General features: G+C 37.7%; 1 long non-coding RNA gene across 2 annotated transcripts in view; it reads right to left on the bottom strand.

Moving 5' to 3' along the window:
• Positions 1 to 10,039: 10,039 nt before the first annotated feature.
• LOC133072757 (uncharacterized) overlaps positions 10,040 to 17,979 on the bottom strand; it is a 67,372-nt gene continuing 59,432 nt past the window's right edge. The window contains exons 3-6 of one of the 2 annotated variants that reach the window (XR_009696807.1): positions 14,945 to 15,026; positions 12,542 to 12,986; positions 11,902 to 11,986; positions 10,040 to 10,828 (exon numbers count right to left, since the gene is read on the bottom strand). This is a non-coding gene — a long non-coding RNA (uncharacterized LOC133072757). The remainder of the gene's footprint in view (positions 10,829 to 11,901; positions 11,987 to 12,541; positions 12,987 to 14,944; positions 15,027 to 17,979) is intronic. The other variant, XR_009696806.1, reaches the window with a different exon arrangement.

Genomic DNA, 17,979 nt, shown 5'->3' with positions numbered 1-17,979 from the left:
GTGTCTGACTCTTTGAGACCCCATGGACTGTAGACCACTAGGCTCCTCTGTCCATGGAATTCTCCTCCATGGAATTCTCCAGGCAAGAATATTGGAGTAGGTAGCCATTGCCTTCTCCAGGAGATCATCCCAACACAGGGATCAAGCTAGGAGTTTGAAAGGTCACAGTGTCTGTGAGGAAGAAATACATGATATGAGATAACGAGTATGAGGAGGAGTTAATTCAGTAAGGAGGGGAGGAAAGAGCCTTGCCAAAAAGAAGACGTAAAAAGCAAGAACAACAAAATTGCCTCACCTTTGACTTGAACTCAAGACCCTCTTAATGAAAGTAAAAGAGAAGAATGGGAAAAGCTGGCTTAAAACTCATCATTCAAAAAATGAAGATCATGGCATCTGGTCCCATCACTTCATAGCAAATAGTTGGGGAAACAATGGAAACAGTGACAAACTTTATTTTCTTGTGCTCCAAAATCACTGCAGAAGGTAACTGCAGCCATGAAATTAAAAGATGCTTGCTCCTTGGAAGAAAAGCTATGACAAACCTAGACAGCCTATTAAAAAAGCAGAGACATTACTTTGCTGACAAAGGTCTTTCTAGTCAAAGCTGTGGTTTTTCCAGTAGTCATGTATGGTTGTGACAGTTGGACCATAAAAAAAAAAGCTGAATGCCAAAGAACTGATGCTTCTAAATTGTAATGTTGAAGACTTTGAGAGTCCCTTGGACTGCATGGAGTTCAAACCGGTCAAACCTAAAGGAAATCAGTCCTGAATATTCATTGAAAGGACTGATGCTGAGGCTGAAGCTCCAATACTTTGACCACCTGATGCAAAGTACGGACTCATTGGAAAGACCCTGATGCTGGGAAAGATTGAAGGCAGGAAGAGAAGGGGACGACAGAGGATGAGATGGTTGGATGGCATCACTGACTCAATGAACATGAGTTTGAGCAAGATCCAGGAGTCGGTGATGGACAGGGAAGCCTGGTGTGCTGCAGTCCATTGAGTTGCAAAGAGTCGGACATGACTGAATGACAACTGAACTGGACTTGATCATTGTAATATAATTCACATCTTATATCTGGGAAGGAATTAACATTTCTGATAAAATGCTTAAGCAATATTCTGATGGATATTAATTGGTTTTAGGAGTCTGGGAACTAGTAACCCTGCTGTCAGTTGACCTGTAACTAGATATTCATTTTCCTTTCTGTCTGGTCCATCCATGATTACGATTATTGAATACAACTTATTTTTTTCTATACATATCACTACCAAGAGAAATCTCTAAATTATCTACTAGAGATCTTTTCAACTGTAATAAAATGCTGACACAAGCTCATAATTATTGTCAGAAAAGTATTTGTTACAGTTTTGGAGGACCCATCAAGATGAGCTTCTCTCACAAAGACCCGCCAGAGTGAAGGGGATCAAACAGCAGCACAAGCATGCTGGTCAGACTCTGTTGTGTTGACCTAACCTTCCTGTGCCTGGATTTGGACTGAAGTTGTTGCTAATATGTCAAAACTTGAGCTCACTCTCGTGTTCACATGTCAAAGTTCAATGGCCATTGTATCTGTCTTCTATTATTATTAAAACAAGTTACCATACAAGGCTACTGCCTCTTAAAACAACAGAAGCATCTTAGCTCATGAGTATTTAGATCAGAAGTCCAGGAACAGGGCAGCTCAGTCAGTTCCTCTGCCTTAGAGTCTCAGACTGAAACCAGGGTGTCAGCTGGACTATGTTCCTTTCTAGGTGCTCTGGGAATAAATCTTCTGAACTCATTCAAATTGAAGAACAAATTCAGTTCATCTGGTTATAGGAGTGAGGTATCCGTTTCTTTGCTGGCTATCAACTGGACACCTTTCTTGGCTCTTTTAAATCTGCTTTGTTCCCTTGTCTTGTTATTCCTTCCATCTTTAAACCAGCAACAGTGCATCAGGTCCTTCTCACACTTCAAATCTTTCTGACTTCCCTTTCAACCTCATCTCTTCTATTTCTAGCTGGAGGAAGTCTCTACTTTTACAGGTCCAAATGTAGTGGCTCAGACAGTAAAGAATCTGCCTGCAATGTGGGAGACCCAGGTTCTATCCCTGGGTCAGAAAGATCCTTGGGAGAAGGGAACGGCTACCCACTCCAGTAGTCTTGCCTAGAGAATTCCATGGACAGAGGAGCCTGGCGGGCTACAGTCAATGGGGTCATAAAGAGTCAGACACAACTGAGCAACTAACACTTTCACATGATTCTTAACACCCAGATAATTCAGGATAATCTCTCTTTTAATGTTTATAATCTTAATTGCCTCTGCACCGTCCCTTTTGCCATGTAACATAGGTTCCATGGGATTCATAGTTTCCAGGGATAAGCGCATTGGCATATTTGGGCTGGGGGTGGGAGGAGCTATTATTTAGCCATTTTAGAGGACAACTGTCTATCAGCCATCTTAAAAGATGACTATTTTTGACACATTTTGCCATCTGAGGTGAGAGCTTGTTAAGTTAGTTTAGGTTTGCAGTTTGGGTCCTATCATTGACCTCCTTCAGAGTGGGACTGTGTGATTTGACATGTAAGGGATATCAATTTCCCTCAGAAAGGGGAACTAGATATGGTATCCCGTGGTTCTGGTAAATGTTGAGAACTTCTAGAGATGTTTGAGGAAGTCATGAGTATATATTGTCTTCTTCCTGCAGGGCTTATTTTTGACACATTTGTATCTGCTTTCTGGCTAGAATATTGTATTTGACTCAGGATTCTCTATATGTTTGCCTATGTATTTCAGAAGCTGCCTGTAGGCCCTTGTGTTTACAGTCAGTAGAAATTCTCTGGGAATCTTTTAGATACACAGCTTCCCATTTGCTGTGAGCAGCTGTTCTCTAACTTCTGGTTTTAGGATTCCTTTATACTCTTAAAAAGAATTGAGGATGCCAAATAGCTTTTTAATGGGAGTTCTATCCATGGATTTTTTAATATTTTGCAAATTAAAAGCCAAAGAAAAATGAACATATTTCTTAGTTCTTTTTATAAATGTAACAATTTCATATAGCATAAATACCATATTTCTATGAAGAGCTAAAAATTACCCAGGACAAAAGCATATTTAAAGACAAGGGTTGTTCTACTGTTTTGCAAAACTAGACAAGGGTTGTTCTACTGTTTTGCAAAACTCTTTAATATCTGGCTTAATAGAAGATAAGCTGTATTCTCACGCCCACTTCTTTATTCGGCCTGTTGTAACATGCTGTTTTGGTTTGAGTAATGAAGCAACCTGGATTTTCACAGGTAAATATTTGGAAAAGGGAAAAATAGTTAACAGCCTTTCAAATAATTGTGAACTCTTTGATACTACAAGTCTATAAATGGTAGCTTTTGAAAAGGTTAGTTGGCATGTGAAATTTGATACCACATGAACAAACTTTTTGTATCTCATTACATTAAAATCCATGGTTTTCATTTGCTTAAATGGATCTTTTTGGCACATATATAATTTTGCAACATCATGCATTTGTCACATGGAAAATACAGATTCCCTGAGTTATGAGGATCTTCCAAATACTGACAAATTTCATTATAAAATAGCCAAAACATCACTTTAGTTGGTATCATCACCAATATCAAAAGACTGTTATGAAGCTGTGAAGCTTCTTGTGGCAGAAAAAAGTTTTCCAAAGTGCAAATTTTGTACTTGAAAGTTCAAATTTTATCACTGGCAACAAATACTATGAAATCTTTTTCTTGATATGACACTAACCTCATTCATTTTCAGAAATGTGTCTGCCAACTACCAAGACTGAATAACCCAGTTTTTCCTTCACATAAAAGCAGTATTAAATGGAAAAAAAATTCTGCAGGGCTTGTCATTTATGTCACAGTGGGGCTATCAAATTCAAATCAAATAGACCTTCCAGTCAAGGGGATCCCAAAGAACTTTTGGCCTGTTTGTGAGTTATTGAGAAAAGTTCCAAAATACTTTAAAACATGGAATTATTAAATTACAGATAATTTGAATTTATGATGGTATATTTATTGCTGAGTAACAAACAATTCCAATATTTAAAGCATTAAAAGAAAAGATTTATCATTCTTCATAATACTATGATTTAAACAAATGATTCTTCTGCTGGTTTTGCCTGAGCTCATTCATGCAGCCAGTTCAGTTGGAGAGTCAACCACATGAGAAGATCCAAGATGGTCTCACTCACATGTCAGACAGGTAATGACTATGATCACTGGGTACCCTGGTTTTTCTCCAGGTGTATTTAACTAGACTGGCTTCCAAACATGGTGATCTCAGGGAAAAAGTTCAGAAAGGTGAAAGTAGAACTTGGCACACTCCATTAACCTAAGAATGTCACAAAGTTTGACGGAAGGGCCTGCAAAGACTCTATGGCCATATTTAATATATCACAAATGGCCACTGAAGGTCTCTTTTAATGTAATTAAAACAAGTCACCTTAGAGAAATGTTCAAATCAAATAGCCACAAAATTTCTTAGTGTTAGTGTCTGCATTCGATTATGAGGATACGGTATTCCCAAACAGACAACACAAGTCTCAAGTGTGAGTTCTTTAAAATACTTCTCAATTGCTTTTTAAGGACATGTTCAGAGAAGGATGGGGACCTGGCAAAAGGTCATAAAAGTTCCCACTGGCCAAATAAAAGACAATTTCAGTATCAAAATAAGAAACAATAATAATGGATTATTTCATTTTAAATGAGACAAGACCCCATGAATCCATACTGATACAAATTAACAGAAAAGACTGCTTTCCTTATAGTGGAATGCCAAGTAATAAATGTAGAAGGAATACTGGAATTAGAAAAACCATCATTTGACAACCACCGATTAATAATTGCTTCAGGCAAAAATCATTCAAGACACTAAAGCTGGAAGGCATAAGGTTGAGGAGAATGTAATAGGGAAACACAAATCTGACTCGACATTGGATCTGGGTTTTTTTTTTAACTTTGGCCTCTGTATGATGTTGCTTTTTGCTATAAGTTAAGAATTTTGGCTATAACCTGAAATATACAAGACAGTTCATTCTCAAGGCCCTGATCTTTAGAGGTATAACACTTCTCCATTCATATAGAGATAAAAAGTTGCAGAACAGAGAATAACATTTGTTTTGCTGGAGGTTTATAGGAACGTCATGACTGGACCCGCTTGAACAACTTCAAGAACAAAGGAGTCTGGCACCAAAAAGTGTTCAGCAACCAACCACACAGCCCCACCTTTTCATAAAAAAGAAGCCTGAATTACCCAGGTAAGATGACTCTTTGAGCTACTAGTCTACCATCTTCTTGGTCTGCTGGCTTTCTAAATAAAGTCGTCATTCCTTGACTATAAAAACTCATCTCTCCCTTTATTGGCCTATCCTCTACTACTGAATACCACCACTGTATTACTGAGCAGTACAAGCCTGGACTCAGCAACAAGAAGAGGAATAATTTACAAGATCTCAAAGTAATTTCCTACAGAAGACATTTTAATTAAAGAAAGAAGATGTCTGGCAAATATGACCTTAAACAAATGATCAAAGTTAGCTTCACCAGTAATAAAAACATAAATGTGATGGGCTCCTGATAATGTACACTGAGAAGAACATAACTTTTGTTAACATTCTTGCCAAAATTGCATAGCCCACGTTTAATCAAAATGAAATCTCAGACAGTCATGAATTGAGGAAGATTTCACCTCAATAAGTGAACTACACTCTTCAAAAATGTTGGGTATGAAAGAAAAAGAATGATTTAGGAGTTAGTCCAGATTGAAGGAAAGTAAAATGATAGGAAAGCTATTGCAATGTGTCTTTCTAGATTGGATTTTATACTCTAAAGTGTTCTTTAAAGGACATTAGCAGGGCAATTAGTGAAATCTGAATCAGGTCTTGGGATTAGATAATAGTATTGTACTAGTGTTAATTTCCTGATTTTGTAATTGTGCCATGGTTATAAAAGCAATATACTCATTAACAGGAAATACACACTGAAGTGTTTATGGTGTTATGAAGTGTTACAGGGGTTTCCCAGGTGACTCAGTGGTAAACAATCTGCCTGTCAATACAGAGGAAGTGTTTTCCATCCCTGGGTCAGGAAGATACCCGGCAGCAGGAAATGGCAACCCACTCCAGTGTTCTTGCCTGGAAAGTTGCATGGACAGAGGAGCCTGCAGGGCTACAGTTCATGGTGTCACAAAGAGCTGGACATGACTGAGCAATTGAGCCTGCATGCAAAGTGTTACAAACCTGCAGCCTATTCACAAATGATTCAAAAATGATACGTTTTACATACTTACCTAATACAAGAGAAAACATAAGGTAAGTGTGTTTAAAGTGTTGACCTTTGAAGCATCAGTATGAAAGGTAATTTACACAGTTTTTCATAGTTTTTTTTTTTTTACAAGTTTTCCTGAAATAATTTATTAAATTTAATAAACTTTTAAATTTAAAATAAAAAATTAAATAAAACTATAACTGAGCAGAACCTCATGGGGCCTTCCCAAGGCAGATCCTACCATTTTCCTCTGCCTGCCTCTTGTCTGTAGGAAAATTTTGGACTCCTAGGCCTTCCCTAAGCTACAAAGAATTCATTTAATTCTTCCAAAGAGAAGTGAGAAAATGCAGTAACAAAAGAAAATAGTTAAGCAAGACAAAATAATAATAGTTTATCCACTAAAAAGGCAAGAACCTTTAGCTCCTTCTCAAGGGCTGTAGAGAATATTCTGAGCCATATCCTTTCAGCTGTTTTTGTAGACACTGAAACCTCCACCAGATGGAAGAAGCTAACTGAATGCCATCCACAAGCATGTAGACCCCAGACCAATTGGAACCAGAAGGTTGACGATGTTGACTCCTGATTACCTCACCACCAATCTATCAGAAGAATTTCCACCAGCTGATCATGTACCCCACAACCCTCTTCCTCACCCTGTCTTTAAACCCTTTCCATCAGGGAGTTCAGGCCTTTTCCTTTGTACATTAGCTTTTGGCACTCCTTGCTTGGTGCCCTGCAGTATATACCACATTTTCCTTCACCACAACCTGTGTCAGTAGATTGGTTTTACTGCACTGGTGAGCAGACTCATTTGGTTTGATAACAAAATCAATTTAGAAATTATTCTTCAAAGTTGATAGGGAATTTAAATGATCTTCTCTTGAGCCAAAATATAAAATTGTATGCAAAACTTAAAAGAGCTAGTAGCAAAGTACTAGGTTTGCATATATTATTTTTATAACACTCTGGTATTACATATCCTAACATAAAGATAGGAACATTTTGGCTGCTACTTTTTAAGACTAAATTCTGAAATTCAAAGCTGAGTGAAAAGTGAAAGTTCAATCATCAAAGAGTCACTTTGGATGAGATTCAAGGTGCATCATAACATTGCCAACAAAACGTCTTAGAAAACGGTTTTTAAAATCTGCAAAAATAAGTATTGGTTTGAGAAATGCAGCAGTTAGGAAAACTCATGTAAACACAGAGATTTCAGAGCTGTTCAAATTAGTCCAAATCCATTTCAGATTTCTTGTTTCTAGAATCTATAAATAACTGCTATAACTTAATATGAAAAAGGAAGCAATCCAAATAAATCTAATAGGCAATTGGCAGGGATAAACCTTCATAAAGGAAAACAATGAACATGTGAAAAGGCCTCAACATATTAGGAAAATGCAAATTAAAACCACAATGAAATTCCACTAGAGTTACACTAAAAGGTTAGAAATCTAAATTTGTTTTAAATTGACAGCTCCAAATATTGGTGAGGATACAGAGCAACTGGAACTCGCATATATTGTTGATTAGATTATAAAATGGTTGTTGGGGTGCACCTGCCAGGCTTGCAAGCCCTGTACCTTCCCAGCTTTAAGACCAAAGGAAGAGCCTGGAGTTGGCGGCGACAGAAGCATCAACAGTCTAATTCAGGGGTCCCCAACCTTTTCAGCAGCAGAGACCAGTTTTATGGAAAACAGTTTTTCCACCGATTCAGGGGTTGGGGGATGGTTTGGGGATGATTCAAGCACTTTATTGTGTACTTTATTTCAATTATTATTCTATATCTCCACCTCAGATCATCAGACATTAGGCCCCAGAGGTCGGGGACCCCTTGTTTAATGGATAAGGGATCTTCCTTACATTTCTGAAGCAAGGTCCTGGAGCAACACTGCACGGTGTATAACTGGTGGGCAGAACAGGGGGCAGTCCATGCTCCCAGGGGAGGGGAGGTTCCTATTTATGGAGTAATTAGTGTCAGGTGGCTCATTGGTTACCAGGAACTAGCGAAAGGGCACGTCTCTCATGGCCTCTTTGATTAGCTAACAGTTGGAGATGAGCTGATTTAAAGGTTAGAACAATCACTAATGGGCTTCCACAACTGCTCAGAGGTAAAGAATCTGCCTGCAATGCAGCAGACACAGGAAAAGCAGGTTCAATCTCTGGGTCAGGAAGATCCCCTATGGGAGGAAATGGCAACCCACTCCAGTATTCTTTCCTGGAGAATCCCATGGACAGAGGAGCCTGGTTGGCCCCAGCTTGCCAGAGGGCTACAGGTTGCAAAGGGTCGCACATGACTGAACACAAGCACAGATGGACAATCACTAGCTGGGACGGGGACAAGTTTGTAGTTAGGTGAGCTGTGAGTGTAGGTGTGGGTGAAGCAGGCACTGGTTGAGCGATGTACAGAGAAGGTAAGAGAGCAATTAGGTGGCCCAATCATACAATTCTAAAAATGATTGTGTTCCAATTAGAGAAAGACACAAAATTCTCCAAAAAAGGGAATGAATATATTTCATTTAATTGTTAGGGTCCCTGGTGACTAAGATTTAAAAAAACAAAACAAAGCAAAAGGTAAACAGATAGGCATCAGGCCAATCTTAAGAAAAGTTTTTGTTCTAAGATTTTACCATTATTCAAAAAATTTTTAACATTAGTATAAAATTATTGATAAATGCTTATAAATAAATATTTTATATAAAGGTTACAATATTCAGTACTGCTAATTATGGTAATACTTGGATGGATTACATATTTTCACAGTGTGGGATAAAATGCAAACAACATTTTTATTCATGCCTGATCCTCATTTCTTTGCTGACAGGGAGTCAATTTATTGGAAATAACTTATATCTGTCTTATAGATGAATAAGTAATCATTAACTGCACTGACCTTTCAAGATCGCAGAGATGTAAATACGTATCTAAAGCTATACTGAGTCAAAATAACGAACATCTGAGCACTGTTCTTGTAAACTTCAAGCAATGCAATATATTACCTAAATCCACACAGTTACCTTATTTATATTATCTGAGTAAAATTTGGGGGATAAATGTTCAATACCAAGTAAATTTATCATTCTTTAATGTCAACTTAAATTGTAAGTCTAAGACCCTTAATTAAATTTATGACTTCAGACTTAATTAACTTTAAGACCTAAGGCTTAGAAAAACTTAAGTAATTAAAATAATTAGAACTCTCTCCTTGTGACAGAGGATATGGCACTTGGCAAGTAGAGACACAAACAATAGTATCAAACAAAAACACTGGGTGACTACACAGTAATTTTACTTATGTGCTCTTATTCATTCACACATTTGTTCTTCTTAATACTCATTTTAAGAGGATAAAATTAGCAGAATGAAACATTGTCTTAAAATGTGCTTGAGTGCTTCCTTAGTGGCTCAGTGGTGAAGAATCTGCCTGCCAATGCAGGGGACACGGGTTCTATCCCTGGTCCCAGAAGATCCCACATGCTGAGAGACTGTGCCAACTACTAAGCCAGCTCTCCAGAGCCCACATGCCTAGACCCCATACTCCGCAACACGAGAAGCCACTGCAGTGAGAAGCCCGTGCACTGAGACTGCAGAGTAGCCCTTGCTCACTGCAGCTGGAGAAGGCCCTCACACAGCAAGGAAGACCAAGAATGGCCACAAATAAAAAAATCTTTAAAAAACGTGCATTTTAAAACTAATGGTTTATTTAAGCAGTATCATCTCATTATGAAGTACATATATATTTTAAATAAAAACATTTGGAGGTAATAAGATTAAATTTTAAAAGAAGTTATGTATAATAGAGAAAGCAAGCTCTGGTAGCTCACAAATAAAATTGGTCTTTGTAGGCTGTACAAAAATATTTTTGTTTTCTTCATGTTCTACCCAGATGTCAGGATTTTTGCCAAACTGCTGCATATATGTACTTTGAGAAGGGTTTATTGAGAATTGAGCTGTTCTGGCATATTTCACAAATATAAATAATCATAAGCAAATCCACCAGAAAAATAAGGGATTTCTCACTTGTGTAAAGTTAACATTCCTTTGGTAGTTGTAATGTATTACTACTCTGGTTAGTAATTTAGGCAAATATGTGGCTATTTCTTTTTCTTAGAAACTTATGATTTTACTCAGCCATAATTCCATTGATGATCTATCCAGGATAAGTCCACAAACACCATAATAAACTGAGCAGGTGTTTTTCATACTCCATCATCTCTGTTACTCCCCTGAAGCACAGACTCTCTCTCTTTGGAACCAATGGTTGGTCCCTGAAAGGAGGTACACTATCAATAGTGAGTTCGGATAGATAGGCTCCACATTTTCTGAGTTAAGTGAAGAAATGAAGCTCAGCCAAACCTAAATTATTAATATGAATATAATGTAGTAATTGCATTACTTCCGAGGATGGATAGAAGTATACTCATGTTCATGAATTTGGGCTGATACAGTCACTTCCAACAAATTGACTTCTAAGAAAATTTTATTTATGGGTTTAAAATACCTGGGTCAACAACTCTGGTTCTGGCCCAAATAAAGAATTTTGGATTTTCTCTCTTGCCTGAAAAAAACAAAATATATACAAAATATGTAATAATTTTCAAGATACTGAACATCAAGCAATGAAAGACAGTGATCCTTGAGATATGAACAACGAATAAGGTGAGCCCTATGACTGTCCCAACCAAGTACTTTGGTAGTTTCAGACCAGAGTACGGAGGAAAGGACCAATAAACTGAACAAGTTCAATGAGTTAGAATTCCTTAAAAGGCATAAACTACCAAAACTCACTCCAGAAGAACTAAATAAGCTGGACAGCCCTATATGTACTGAATATTGTATATTAAAAAAAGAAATTGAATTTTTAGGTAGAAACCTTCTGACAAAGAAAACTCCAAGCCCTGGAGGCTTCAATGGTGAATTCTACCAAATATCTTGAGAGAAATGGTATCACTTTTTCAGAAACACTTCCAAAAAATTGAAAAGGAGGGCATACTTCACAATCCATTCTAACAAGAAAGGGCATTTCTGTATTACTAAAACCAGACAAAGATACTACAAGAAGACCAATGATCAGTATCCCTCATTAATATACATGCAAAAATTTGAAATAAAATTTTTGCAAACCAAATATAACAATATATAAAATGTATAATACATTATGAATGGGGCTTCCCTGTTGGCTCAGACAGTAAAGAATCTGCCTGCAATGTGGGAGACCAGAATTTGATCCTTGGGTCAGGAAGACCCCTGGAGAAGGGAATGTCTACCCACTCCAGTATACTTGTCTGGAGAATTCCATAGACAGAGGAACCTGGCAGTCTATAGTCCAGTGGTCACAAGTAGGTAGAACAACTGATCAACTTTTTAATATGTTAGTTTTATTCCAGGAATGTAGGATCAGCTTATAATTTGAAAATCAATAAATATAATTCACCACATTAAGTAACTAGAAAAAGGGGGGGAATAAGCATATGTCAATAGATATGGGAAAGGATTTAACAAAATCCAACATCCTTTCCTAATAAAAAACTTCTCAATGAACTGAAAATAGGAAAGAACTTCCTCAACCTGATAAAGTGCATTTATGAAAAATGTATAAGTAACATTAGACTTTATGATGAATGTTTTCACCTTAATCTCAGGAACAAGACAAGGATGTCTGCTTCCACTATTTCAGTTCAATGCTGTACCAGGAGTTTCAGCCAGATGAATAAAGCTAGAACAAAAAATAAAAGAAATTCATATAGGAAAGGAAGAAGTAAAACTGTCATTATTCACATATGATATCACTGTCTATGTAGAAGATCCAATGGAATCCACAAAAAAAGCTTTGAGTTTATGAATTCTTAATATGAGAACTGTAAATGTAATTAGTGGACTCTCAAAAGAATTTAAGTGTAATAACTCTAATATTTGGAATTTCAGGAGTGTTTTAAAATGAGTTGAGCTTGGGGAAAAAAGTCACAATTATTTTAGATAAAAGATGTTGGTATAAATTTCACTAATTCTAACCCCATAAAGTCTGTAAATAATCAAACTGCTGATAGTACTTATAATGATTTTGTAAAAATAGTATATATATGAATTGGCCTTGCTATAAAGCTACTTGTTAAATAGGTCAACTATTATATTATATAAGCACAGTGTCTTTACTGATTCCCTGTACACCACTCATGGCAATGTAGTTTGCATGCTTTCAACATAATTAGAAAAACCAAATTTATAATCATAACTGTACCAGAAATGTCACACTTGAAGGCAAAGTACATACATTTCATTAAGTGGCAAGCCCACTCTAAAAGAATTAGAACTGCACTTCATGCATGGAATTTGGTTTGGTATCCATTCTATGACTAATAGGATTCCAGCCTTACAAGAATATATATCATCACTCCTGGCATGAATTTGAGTTCTTAGAGGTGAAAAATGATTTTTGTTGTTGTTCAGTGGCTAAGTTGTGTCTGACTCTTTGCGATCCCGTGAACTGCAGCATGCCAGGCTCTCCTGTCCTCCGCTATCAAGTAGTTTGTTCTGATTCATGTCCACTGAGTCGGTGATGCTATCCAACCATCTCATCTTCTGTTGCCCCTTTCTCCTTTTGCCTTCAATTTTTCCCAGAATCAGGGTCTTTTCCAATAAGTTGGCTTTTCACATCAGGTGGCCAAAATATTGGAGCTTCAGCATCAGTCCTACATTTTTAGGGATGGTGGTTAATCCTAGGAGAAAAAAAAAAAACAAAAAACAGCCACTTTTTCTTTGGTTCCTTGCCTCAGAGTAGACAAGGTGACAAGAGCAGATACAAGTAAGGAAGTTTGGAAGGAAGGGGGAAAGAAAGATGGAAAAATTAAAGAAAAAAAGAGGAAGGGAAGGGAACTGGAAAGTAGAGAATTGAGGAGAGGAAGGAGAGAAAAAGTTGAGGAAAGAAGGAGATAAATAAGGAGGAGAGAGAAGAGAAGAAAGGACATGGATGGGAGGAGAGAAAAGGAAATTCTGGAACAATAATGGAGCCTGGATTTTTTTTTTTAATCTCTGAATAGAAATTAATTCTCTGTCTTTAAAAAGGAGTAGCTCAAGTTTTGTTAAGCTAACAGCAAAGGCATTAATCAACACCTTTAATTGAACTTAGGTAAATAAAATAGGCCATGTTGAAAAGAACATAGATAATATAAAAGCTTTAGTCCATAGACTATATAAAACAGCTAATATTGATCTTGAGTTGCCACAAGATTTTGTTTGGAAATTTTCCTATTACACTGGGAAAGGAGTATCAGTATATGATGAAACACCATCGCAAGCATGATTCCATATATATTGCATAGATTGTACCTATGTCTAACTTTTGCCATTTATTAAAAAATGTAAAAGAGACTGACTGAACTAAAAAAAACCCAGTGAGTGATCTTAGCACAAATATGCAATGAGAATTTTTTTTTTTTTTTTTTTTTTTTTGGTCTGAGAGAGATCTTTGAAGATTTTCTGAGTCAAAAGGAGGACTTTAAAAAACTGTCCAAATCTGCTGAGACAGAATCTTTTTCTAGAAATATAATGTACAGCCTCATCTCAAGAAAAGATTGGTAGTCCTGATGAACTGTTTAAGCAATTTCTGATGGATGTAAAATGTATTAAAACCTCTTTGAAGAAACTAGTAACCCACCCAACCCAGATGACTGTCATTAGACCTGAAACTAAATTTACTTTTTAATCTCACTTCTCTTTTGCCTATAAATGTCTCTACCAAGAAAGAAATCCTTGAAATGGCCTGCTATTTTACAAGTCTGTAAAATCCTTGACATGTGTACATAGCTCAATGTTATTTAATGGCACTTTGTGTAAAAGGAATAGTAACTTGTAACTTACTAATGGATTTTTAAAAATGACAGTGTTAAAGTCAAATTATATTGCTCTTGCTTAAGGGAAAACACACCAAAATCATCACTACATTAGACACTGTTTTGAGAGGGAAATAATTCCAGAATTATCAGTAACAACATGTCGTGTGACATGACAACCTCTTCTGGGGTGACATGGGACATATGCCTAAACAGAGGGAATAAGAACAGTTATAAGACTTATCAGGAAAGATCAGTTATAAGACTTGTCAGGAAAACCAGCTGGTATCTAAGGTTCTGAGCAGGATTAAACATCACAAATGGATTATGGGTATCAGGTAAAGTAGTCATGAGGTAGCATGTCACATAAGCACAGTGATTGCTAAGGAATAAATAATTCTTTTTTCTTTTAGGAATAAATAATTCTCAGTAAAACAGAATGAAAGTAGTATGACTGATCCACTCGCTCTTCTACAGCATACGGATTATGGGTTGCCTGAAAGGACTAAATCACGTGTGCAGATATTTATGAAATATTCGGCAATTCTGATCCTACTGAGGGGAGATAAAAATCTATTCAGACTGTCAGTTTCTAATATTATCCAAAATTTATTTTTGGTTACAACAAACCAAACAAATGCTTGCTATAAGCACCAGATATTCCCCACTCAGGACTTTGTTTTTTTTAATCCTAGGCGGTACAAAATCAGACAACTAATACCATGTGAAAAAATTAAAGAATGTAAGTTAAACAATAGAATGTTTAACTTCAAAGTATAAAAAATAAGCCAGGTGCTAGTTAAGAGTATGGACAAGAGATATTGATACAAAAGAAGAAATCTTACCTCCACACCCAAGAGGGTGAGGGGTCAGGTATGGTTTTCCCAACGTGTGCCTTGTCTTTATCCTTCCTGTTTCTTGCAAGCCCTGGAGGAGAGCAGCAGAGAGGTCTTTATAGACATCTTGGGGGAGCCAGTGATGAAGGGAGGGTCAAAACAGCAGGAAAAGATGATAAATCTGGCTTTTCCTACTAATCTACATACCCAAAGCGTGGCTGTTTATACCCTCAGTAACAGGGTAAAAAAAAAATTACCTCTTGGTTGTCAACCCTAGAACATATATCATGTAACCCTTTCACTATAATAGTTGTCCTTAGAGTGGTTCCACCAAATCAGAAAAGACCTTGCCTAGAGAAAGGCGAGGGAGAAATATGCAATGAAGTTTAAGTAAGCAGCTGGTATGGACTTTTAGGTCATACTGAAGAGATATAATTTTATTCTAAGAGCATGGGGAAGCCACTGACTGTTTTGAGCATAAGTGGCAAGATCTATTGTATTCTTTAAACATTAGTTTGTACAGGAGAATTATGGAGAGGTTAGTCAGGATACTTTTGCTGCACTCTAGGTAAGAAATATTAGGGCTTAGAATATAGTGAAGAATAGAAGTATACAGATTTAAGATACATTACAGAGGAACTAAGAATACTTTCTTGTGGTTTGTGAATGGGGGATGAAAGAAAGGGGGAAATGAAAGCAATTCCCTCACTTTCTATTTGGGTCACTGAGGAAATAACTGATCTGAGGACAAACTAAGAGATTAATAGGTTTGGGAGTGAAGTCGGGAGTTCAGATTTCAATGTGTAGAGTTTAAAAACCTTAGCAGACCTCCAAATAAAGGTGTCAATTAAGCATTTGTCTATATGACATTCTCAGAGAAAACATCAGGATAGATAAACACATTTGATAATCATCAGCATGTAAGCTGCATTATAAAAATGGGTTTAGATGAACTTCACTGTGGAGAGAGTGAAATAAGCTGAAGAAGATATATCAAGAACAAGCTCTAAAGCAAGAATTAGTATTCCATTGAATTTGGGGACATGGAGGTCACTGGTGACTGGCGAGAACAGTTTCATTGAAGTGATGAAGCAGGATTAAGAGTAAGTGGGCCCATCAGCAGATGAATGGATAAGGAAGCTGTGGTACATATACACCATGGAATATTACTCAGCCGTTAAAAAGAATTTATTTGAACCAGTTCTAATGAGATGGATGAAACTGGAGCCCATTATACAGAGTGAAGTAAGCCAGAAAGATAAAGAACATTATAGCATACTAACACATATATATGGAATTTAGAAAGATGGTAACGACAACCCTATATGCAAAACAGAAAAAGAGACACAGAAGTACAGAACAGACTTTTGAACTCTGTGGGAGAAGGTGAGGGTGGGATGTTTCGAAAGAACAGCATGTATATTATCTATGGTGAAACAGATCACCAGCCCAGGTGGAATGCATGAGACAAGTGCTCGGGCCTGGTGCACTGGGAAGACCCAGAGGAATCAGGTGGAGAGGGAGGTGGGAGGGGGGATCGGGATTGGGGAATACGTGTAAATCCATGGCTGATTTATATCAATGTATGACAAAACCCACTGAAAAAATAAATAAATAAATAAAGGAAAAAAAAAAAGAGTAAGTGGCAAGAACTACCTGGTGGCACAGTGGATAAGAGTTTCCCTGATAATGCAGGGGACATGGGTTCAATCCCTGGACCAGGAAGATTCCACGTGCTGTGAAGCAACAAAGCTCACATACCACAACTACTGAGCACACACGCCTAGAGCACGTGTCCCGCAATAAGCAAAGCATCACGGTGAAAAACCTGAGCACTGTACAAGAAGAATAGCCCTTGCTCACTACAACTAGAGAAGGTCTGCAGACAGCAGTGAAGACCCAGCACAGTCAAAAATAAAATTAAATAAATAAAAATTATTTTTAAAAAGAGTAAGTGGGAAGTGTGAAGTTTGAGCAAACTCTGGGAGATGGTGAAGGGCAGGGAAGCCAGGAGTGCTGCGGTCCATGGGGTAGCAAAGAGTCGGACATGACTTAATCAATGAACAACAACAGGAAGTATGAAAATGAAGACCAGCTGTGGAAACAGAATGGTAGGCAGAACGGGATGATGGATCGAGACAGTCTGCTTTTGTTATTGCCTTTTTAATAGGAAGAAGGCCCTAGGGTGTGTGTGTATACTCATAGAAATGGCCTAGTCAGTAATGAGAAATCAGTGATAGAGGACAACATTGGAGAGCCTAAGTATGGACTGATGGTGGCTGTTCAGTCACTCCATCATGTCCGACTATTTGCGACCCCATAGACTGCAGCACCGGAGAAGGCAATGGCACCCCACTCCAGTGTTCTTGCCTGGAGAATCCCAGGGACGGGGGAGCCTGGGGGGCTGCCGTCTATGGGGTCGCACAGAGTCGGACACGACTGAAGCGACTTAGCAGCAGCAGCAGCAGCAGCAGCAGACTGCAGCTCACCAGGCTTCCCTGTCCTTCACCAGCTCTGGGAATTTGCTCAAACCCATGTCCATTGAGTCGATGATTCCATCCAACCATCTCATCCTCTGTCATCCTCTACTCCTTTTGCCTTCAATTTTTCCCAGCGTCGGAGTCTTTTCCAATGAGTCGGCTCTTTGCATCAGGTGGCCAAAGTATTGGAGCTTCAACTTCAGTATCAGTCCTTCCAGTGAATATTCAGGACTGATTTCCTTTAGGATTGACTGGTTTCTTCTCCTTGCAGTCCAAGGGACTCTCAAAAGTCTTCTTCAGCACCTCCATTCAAAGTCATCAATTCTTTGGCGCTCAACCTTTTTTATATTGTCCAGCGCTCACATCCTTACATGACTACTGGGAAAACATAGCTTTGATTACATGGACCTTTGTAGGCATAGTAATGTCTCTGCCTTTTAATACACTGTCTAGGTTTGTCATTGCTTTTCTTCCAAGCAGCAGACATCTTTTAATTTCATGGCTGCAGTCACCATCTGCAGTGATTTTAGAGCCGAAGTCTCTCACTGTTTCCATTGTTTCCCC

Source organism: Dama dama, chromosome 18 (genome assembly GCF_033118175.1).
Source record: "Dama dama isolate Ldn47 chromosome 18, ASM3311817v1, whole genome shotgun sequence".
NCBI lineage: Eukaryota > Metazoa > Chordata > Mammalia > Artiodactyla > Cervidae > Dama > Dama dama.
This window is presented reverse-complemented; position numbering and strand designations above follow the sequence as displayed.